This window comes from Bos mutus, chromosome 11 (genome assembly GCF_027580195.1).
Source record: "Bos mutus isolate GX-2022 chromosome 11, NWIPB_WYAK_1.1, whole genome shotgun sequence".
Lineage (NCBI taxonomy): Eukaryota > Metazoa > Chordata > Mammalia > Artiodactyla > Bovidae > Bos > Bos mutus.
The window spans coordinates 69,598,092-69,606,740 of record NC_091627.1 but is presented as its reverse complement, the minus strand read 5'-3'; positions in this window follow the sequence as shown (position 1 = coordinate 69,606,740).

The window sequence follows — 8,649 nt, the reverse complement described above, 5'->3', positions numbered from 1 at the left end:
CATCATGGCACAATCACTCAAATCACAAGGATGAGGAGTGCAGTCGATTTTGGGTTTTTTGTGTTTTTTTCTCCTTCTTTTAACTGGTGAGGTGATAGGAGAACATTGAATCTGATTGTCAAAATTCAGTCTCAGAATCTCTGACAATTAAAAGTTTTTAAGAGATAAAGATCCCCCAAAGAGTACTAGCTAGGATGGATGTCCTTGTGCCACAATCACAACAACATGTATTTGATTGTTGACTGCTGTATACCACAGAGTGTGTGTAAGGCCAGGGTGTGGGGAGACCATTGTACGAGTGTGTCGTGGGTGTGTCTGTGAAGCAGCAGGATTATTTTTCTCAACATTCTGTTTATGAAGCCTAATTTGTTGAACAGCTGTTGAGAAGTCCGACCATCGCTTCTCGGCCTTTTGGCTAAGATCAAGTGTGAGAAGTCCGACCAAAGGATATGATCATTAGCATGTTTCATCCATAAGACCTAATTAGAGTAAATTTAACAATAGTACTATAAGCTATATATTATACCAGCTCTTTTCTGTAAAAAAAAAAAAAAAAACACAGAGATATTGCTAGTTTGTTTCCCATGAAGGAAAAGTTTTTATTCCATCCTGAATGTACCTTTGTTTATTTGTAAAGCAATTTCCTTTTTTTTCTTATCAAAATATTTCAGCTGTAGCTTAAACTGAGAAGGTATTGGAGGCTCTATCCCAACAGAGTCAGATGAATGTGTTTAATTACAGCCCTGAAGCTATGTTAGCAAGTAGAGCACTTAAAAAAAAATTAAAGGGAAAATATTTTTATTTCAGTGTCTCCCGTGGGGAAAAAGGCAGATGGGAAGAATAGCAGTGTTGAGACAAAATTAATATATCCATATTATATAACAACCGAAAAGGCTGCTGTGTAACATTTCCATATTTCCTTCTACAAATAATGTGCATTTTTTTCTTTGAATATGTGTTTAGGCTTGAGTGGACAGTAGTCAAGCCTTAAAGGCATAGGCTAGATAATTGACTTCTGTCCCTTTAAAGAGATTTTACTGTCTCGGCCCAGTGCCATTATGTGTTGATTTCATGGTTTATCACTCAGAAAGTATGTTTGTTTCCTTATTTCCTATTCCTTGGCTGTATGTATTTATTTCTCTGTTTCCTATTTTGTGGCTGTATTGGGGGTGGGGGTGGTTTTCTTACTTTTGCCCTCATGAACCTCCTCAGTTCAGTTCAGTTGTTCAGTCGTGTCCGACTCTTTGCCACCCCATGAACTGCCTACGTGTGTGAAATCAAATTCTGAAGTAACATATTCTAACTCCCTCTAGATGACATACGAAAATATTTTACTGTTGGAGACTGAATGTATTTCTGATTGCTGACAAATCCAGCTCTGAGATATCCAAAGTTGGAGATTTTCCCCTTTCTGTTTCTTTCTATAAAGGAGTCAATAGTATTGAACAAGAAAGAATTGCATTACTTTTAGGGCAGAAAAGGGCAGGCAGCACTTAGGAGAGGTAAGAGTGAATCACGTGTCCTAAATGGAGCTGGCGGCCATGTGCCTAGTGCATCCAGTTAACTAACCTTTAATTTGTGTACTGGGCACAGAGCCAGCACCTCCAGTGGACCGGGAGAGATGATTAGGGAGAACATTGTGAAAACTGCTGACCATAATTCACTATCCCAAATATAGGCATCTCTGAAGCTAACAATCTTATTCACAGGAAATGCAATGACATGATCCAAATTGTGAGAAAAGGATTCCAACTTGATTGGGATAGGAAAGACAAAATGAAAACAACAAAATTTTGGTCCACATGTCCTTTCTGTTTGGAAAGATTTCTAAAGATTAATCTTAGGCCTACAGTGCACCTAACAGCAAGATCTGCAGGCTGCTATAATGCCACCCCAGAACCAAACCCAGCAGAAAATTAAATGGACAGAGTCTACCTTCTGAAGATGCTGTCTTTTTCTTTTTTTTTCTTTTCTAGAGGGTGCTCATCTTATCAGAGCTTTCTGAGACCTTCCATAGTGATGGTTTCCAAACTATGCCCAGCCGTTGCAGGGGGGTGGGGGGAAGGGGGAAAGAGGGGATTTGTCCATCTGTGGACATTGGATTCAATTCCTTGCATCCTATTTCCAGCTTCAGAGCAATTTCTGCCTCTACCTTATAACCCACCACAGCACGATTTTAAAGAATCTAAAGTCGTTTATTTTTTTGACAGAAACTGGCCACAGAGAAAACATTACCCACTTTCAGTTATACATATAATATATGTATGTGTATAAATACATAGTGAAAAGTGAAAATATTAGTCACTCAGTCATGTCCAATTCTTTGTGACCCCACAGACTTAGGTCATCAGGCTCCTCTGTCCATGGGATTCTTCAGGCAAGAATACTGGAGTGAGTTACCATTCCCTTCTTCAGATGAATACATAACATTTATTTTATTCACACTAGAGATTTAAATCAAATGGCTGTTCAGGCTCTTTTCCCTATGTGGAGAGTTCACAGAGAAGGATCTAAACATGGTGTCTTCCTAAGTTAGGCATATTCTTTGGAGCACATTTCATAGGATGTTACTGAAGTATTCTAATTATCTGGACAAAATAATTATTTATACATACAGAAAACAAATGGTTAATTTCCTTGGTATAAAAATGAGCCTTAGACATCAATAAGTAAAAAAAACAGTTCGGTAGGGAAATAGGCAAAGGATATATACAGATCGTTCAGGGAAAGGAACAAAAACAGGAAATAAGCATGTAAAAATATTTACTCAACTTCGCTCATAGTTTAAAAATTCAAATGGTGATGAGATAGCAATTTTTACTTCCCATTAGCAAAGATTAAAAAGAGTAGTAATACCAGGATAAGATGTGAGGAAACCATCACTCTCATGCATTGTTGGTGAAAGTATTGATTGGGGTAATGTTTGTGTGGTGGCAAGTTTGCAATATCAAAGTTGACCCAGAAATTTTACTCCTAGGAAGGTAACCAGAAACACTCACATAAGTACACAAATATACATGAATGATGATTGCAGCATAGTTCCTTATAGCCAGAAGCTGGAAACAAACCCTAAAAAAAAAAAAAAAATGAGGTATACGTAGAACACAGAAAGTATTCTAAGATATGGCAACCAGTAAAAGGAGAAAGTTACAAAAATGACATAGAAATGGTTCCATTTTTGTTATATCCAAAGGAAAGAAATCTAATGGCATATATACTAAAATATAAATACTGGTTATTTCTAGGAGTGGCATTTTGTAGCACCTTCCATTTCTCCTTATGTATTTCTATAATATTTGATCTCATCTAAAAGGTAAAATAAAAAAGTTTTTAAAATAACAGTATGAACATCACTGAAGTCATTTTTCTGCCAAATATTAAATCTGAATCTCAACTTGAGGAGACAATCCCGTAAATTCAGATTATGTAATATTCTACAAGACATCCAGGCCAGACTCCTCAAATTTATCAGTGTTTTGAAAAATAGGAAGAAACTGTTTCTAGATTAAGAATAAAGAGAACTAATAACCAAGTGCAGTTTGTGATCTTTGATTGGATCCTGCATGCATAAAATATATTATAAAAGACCTTTTAGGACACAATTGCTGTGGTGAATCCAAGTGAAAGAATAGGATTTCTAGAATTATATTTTGGGAAATATTAGTATAGGAGATGCCCCTTTAACTGAAATGTATTGATGGCCTGTAAATGCCAGATGGTCCCATGGATATATTATCTTGCAAGAGAGGAAGATACTTCTTATTGGAGCTAAAACTTTAATTATTACTATTACTTCCAAGGGATACCAATAGATTCAATTCCAGAATATATTAACTGGTTTACAGATTTCCAATTAGTGTCTACATGCCAGCTAGGATTTGTTCAGTGGTAAAGAATCTGTCTGCTAATGCAGGAGCTGCAGGAGACGCAGGTTTGATCCCTGAGTCTGGAAGACCTCCTGTAGGAGGAAATGGCAACCCACTCCAGTTTTCTTGCTGGGATAATCCCATGGACAGAGGAGCCTGGCAGGTTACAGTCCATGGGGTTGGAAAGTTGAACACTACTGAGATCGAACACTTGGGGAATTTCAGAGCTAGAAGGTGTCTTTCAGATGACATGGCCAACTTTCATGGTTTTTAAGGATGGAAAAAAGGGACCCATTTGGGCTATGAGGTACCCATACTCAGAAGGAAAACTGGTTTTGGAAATCTTGCCGTAATTGAGTACACTTAAATAAAACCCTGTAGAATTATTGAACTCTTGCTGAAACATCAACAAGGGACTAGGGATCATAATGGTCCATCCTGTGATGGGCCCTTTCTGCATAGAAAGAGGCTTAACACTTAGAAAGAAACTGGGTGATAATCCCCAAAGCGCATAGAGCCTCCACCTCCCAGCACTTGTGATAATGTCGGCAGACTGCCGAGTCCAAGACGAACCAAGGCATGCCCTTTGCTTGACTTTTTTATTACATAAGAAAGCACGTGGAGTTCCACCCAACACTTTTTTTTCTCCATTAAAAAAAAAAAATACAAAAGCAAAAAGAAGTGCTTGCTTACAGAAGGTGGATAACAAAATAATCCTAAGTCCTTTACTATCCTCCTGATAAATGTTTCCCTCACGACATTCCCAGAGGACTTCATTCCATCTGGCGGAATGATAGGAGAGAGATTAAATCACTTTTTCTCTTTAAAATGTTTGTACCTCCTTCTTGACTAGACCAAGACTCCAGGTTTACATCCCCTATTTTATATTTCCTTCTGAGAAATAATCTCCTGACCTACATGGTGAATTAAAGAAAATCAAAAAGCTCCTCTCCATAAAATTATTTCCCTGACTGGCTTATCCTCTCCAGGAGTCCCACAATGGTGGTGGTGGAACTGTGACTTCTTGTAGGGGGGCAGGTACTGGCATGAGTCAGGCAAAAGTCTCTAGATGACACAGAGAGCACACAGGTGGACCAAGCTAACAATTGTAGAGGGAAGTCCAAGTCAAATAACTGGAAGAACATATACAAAGTCAAGTCAGGAGTCAACTGAGCTTGGGTTTGCTGCCTCAAGGGTTTGGAACTGAATGGAAGTGGGCTTGTAGGACAGACAGTTCAGAGCCAGGCAAGGTTTTTTGGAAAACAGTCCCAGGTTTGATCTGGCATACATGGCTCACCAGCTGTGACTGTCAGGACCTGGTGTCTTGAAACAGGATCAGGTGGACTTGGAAGAATCACTGGTCAGTGAACAATAGTTAAAAGCACCAGGGCCTGCATTAGGGTCTGGAACAAAAACTGGATCCCCACAGAAAAGGGGATCAGCATGATGTAAACTCAAGGATAAACCCATTGCTGCTCCAATAATCAAATCAAAGGAGGAGTAGGAATGGAAGCAGAAAGCCCCAATGGGAAGCAGCCAAGGTTGTCAGTATTGGAGATGTCCACATGGCGCTGGGGTGGGATGGGTTAGAGTGATGCCAGAATCAAAGGGTGGATGGTACGGCCACTCTCCATTCTGTTCCTACTGCTCTAAATGCGATGCGTCTTATGCCATCAAAAGTTCTACCAGAATATTTGTTTCCTCTGTTTCCTGGCAATTAACTGAGAGTGTGAAGGAGAAAGGACATGTTTGCTTATGGGGAAGATTGTATGTTAGTGTTGACAAGAAATTTGTCTCAAAAAGAATTCCAGAATTTTGATCCTGCAGGCATTCCTATTGGAATCTGCTGGGACAGCAGGAAATGGGGAATGCAGCCAGAAGGATTGCCCCGTGATCAGCCTCACTGAGTTTTCCAACTAACTCGTTGGGGATCCGTGAGTCAAGCCAAGGTGTTCTTTTTAGAAAAACTCTGTGAGAATGCACTTGCTTTGGGAAGGATAGGGAACATCAGCACACACTCAAGAGCTTTAACAGCTCAGCCAAGAGACAGTCATGCATAAGCCTGGAGAGAATGGAATGGAGGAAGCTTGGGTTCCAAGGAAGGCAAAGTTTCCAGCATGGCAGCCTGAGAACAGAAGGCACCAACAGGGCAGGAGGCAGAGGGAGGCTGCACCCTAGGCATGCTCCAGAGCTTGCTTGGAGGAGGCGGAGAGTGGAGCCAGCAGACCGGATGCCAAAGTACCCACCTTTACCTCCACTTCTACCACAGTAGGTCAACCTGAGTGTGTTTTGCACAATGAGTTTCTGTGATTTTCTTTCATTTGGCTTTAGATCACCTGAAAAGCACCCCTTGACACCAACAGCACTAAGTGTCGTCTATATTCTCAGCTCAGTGTCAGATGCTATCTTAGTTATTCATGTGGAAACCTCTCCTCCAAGAGTTTATATTCTCTCTGGAAATTTCCATTTTCTCTAATGGCAAAAAGGAGAGAACGCTCTAGGGTAGCACGTAAGTGCTAGGTGTGAGGGTCTAGAAGTGAATCACAGGTGCAAGAGAAAAGAAAGAGATCTCTGGGCTATGGAGGTGAGGGGCCATGTCAAAAAGGTACCCCCTCAAAAGTGGCATCTGACCCTTAAAGGAGACGAGGAGGAAAAGTGAGGAGGGTATTCTAAGCTGTGAGAACAGCATGAGCAAAGGTGTAGGGATAGGAACGCTCAGGGCCAGCTTGGAAAATAGTAGATGAAGAAAACATATGGATGACTGACTGTTTTCCATTTTCTAAATTACTTATTCAGACTGTATCCTGAGCAAGAACAATTTCCTGTGGTTTATAAATAGGTCTCAGTTATTTTAGTAGAATGTAATGCTGATGATCATTCATGGAATGTTCCACAGAGACTTCAGTTTTCCAAGAGTCAAGAGAAAAAGTATAAATGGATAAGACATAGGGCAGTATATGAAATATTATTCATTACCATAGGGTCATCAAACCTAGCACAAAGTTCATGCAGAAACCAAGTACTGGTCTCTGTCTCATTCTCTCTCCTGGATTTGTTCCTGATTTACTATGCAAAGTGGCGAAGGCTTCAGATGACATGTACCTCTGGATACAAAAGAAGAAGAGAAATCGGGAGATTGAAAAAAAAAAAAAAACAGGCACAAGAGATAAAGTCATTTGTTTGAGCTCACAGGAGGGTGGTGTCAAGGTTACAATTCAGGATGACATGTCAACTTTCCTTTCATCTAATATCTTGAAAACAGCCTGCTGCTGCTGCTAAGTCGCTTCAGTCGTGTCCGACTCTGTGCGACCCCATAGACGGCAGCCCACCAAGCTCCCCCATCCCTGAGATACTCCAGGCAAGAACACTAGAGTGTATTGCCATTTCCTTCTCCAATGCATGAAAGTAAAAAGTGAAAGTGAAGTCGCTCAGTCATGTCTGACTCTTAGCGACCCCATGGACTGCAGCCCACCAGGCTCCTCCATCCATGGGATTTTCCGGGCAAGAGTACTGCCTACCCACCTCCATAACAAGAAATCAATAGAATTGTACAGAGTTCCAATTCCTGTGATTCCTAAAATGAGGATTTTTTTTTTTTTACTAGGCTGGTATGTTTCTTGGGTTGTGGATCCCAATAGCCTATACTTGAGAAACATTCCAATGTATATGTTTCCACACAGTCAAAGGCTTTGGTATAGTCAATAAAGCAGAAATAGATGCTTTTCTGGAACTCTCTTGCTTTTTCCATGATCCAGTGGATGTTGGCAATTTGATCTCTGGTTCCTCTGCCTTTTCTAAAACCAGCTTGAACATCAGGAAGTTCATGGTTCACATATTGCTGAAGCCTGGCTTGGAGAATTTCGAGGATTACTTTACTAGTGTGTGAGATGAGTGCAATTGTGCGGTAGTTTGAGCATTCTTTGGCATTGCCTTTCTTTGGGATTGGAATGAAAACTGACCTTTTCCAGTCCTGTGGCCACTGCTGAGTTTTCCAAATTTGCTGGCATATTGACTGTAGCACTTTCACAGCATCATCTTTCAGGATTTGGAATAGCTCAACTGGAATTCCATCACCTCCACTAGCTTTGTTCGTAGTGATGCTTTCTAAGGTCCACTCGACTTCACATTCCAGGATGTCTGGCTCTAGGTCAGTGATCACACCATCGTGATTATCTGGGTCGTGAAGATCTTTTTTGTACAGTTCATCTGTGTATTCTTGCCATCTCTTCTTACTATCTTCTGCTTCTGTTAGGTCCATACCATTTCTGTCCTTTATCGAGCCCATCTTTGCATGAAATGTTCCTTTGGTATCTCTGATTTTCTTGAAGAGATCCCTAGTCTTTCCCATTCTGTTGTTTTCCTCTAATTCTTTGCATTGATCGCTGAAGAAGGCTTTCTTATCTCTTCTTGCTATTCTTTGGAACTCTGCATTCAGATGTTTATATCTTTCCTTTTCTCCTTTGCTTTTCACTTCTCCTCTTTTCACAGCTATTTGTAAGGCCTCCCATACAGCCATTTTGCTTTTTTGCATTTCTTTTCCATGGGGATGGTCTTGATCCCTGTCTCCTGTACAATGTCACGAACAAAGACTTTGACTGTGTGGATCACAATAAACTGTGGAAAATTCTGAAAGAGATGGGAATACCAGACCACCTGATCTGCCTCTTGAGAAATTTGTATGCAGGTCAGGAAGCAACAGTTAGAACTGGACATGGAACAACAGACTGGTTCCAAATAGGAAAAGGAGTACGTCAAGGCTGTATATTGTCACCCTATTTATTTA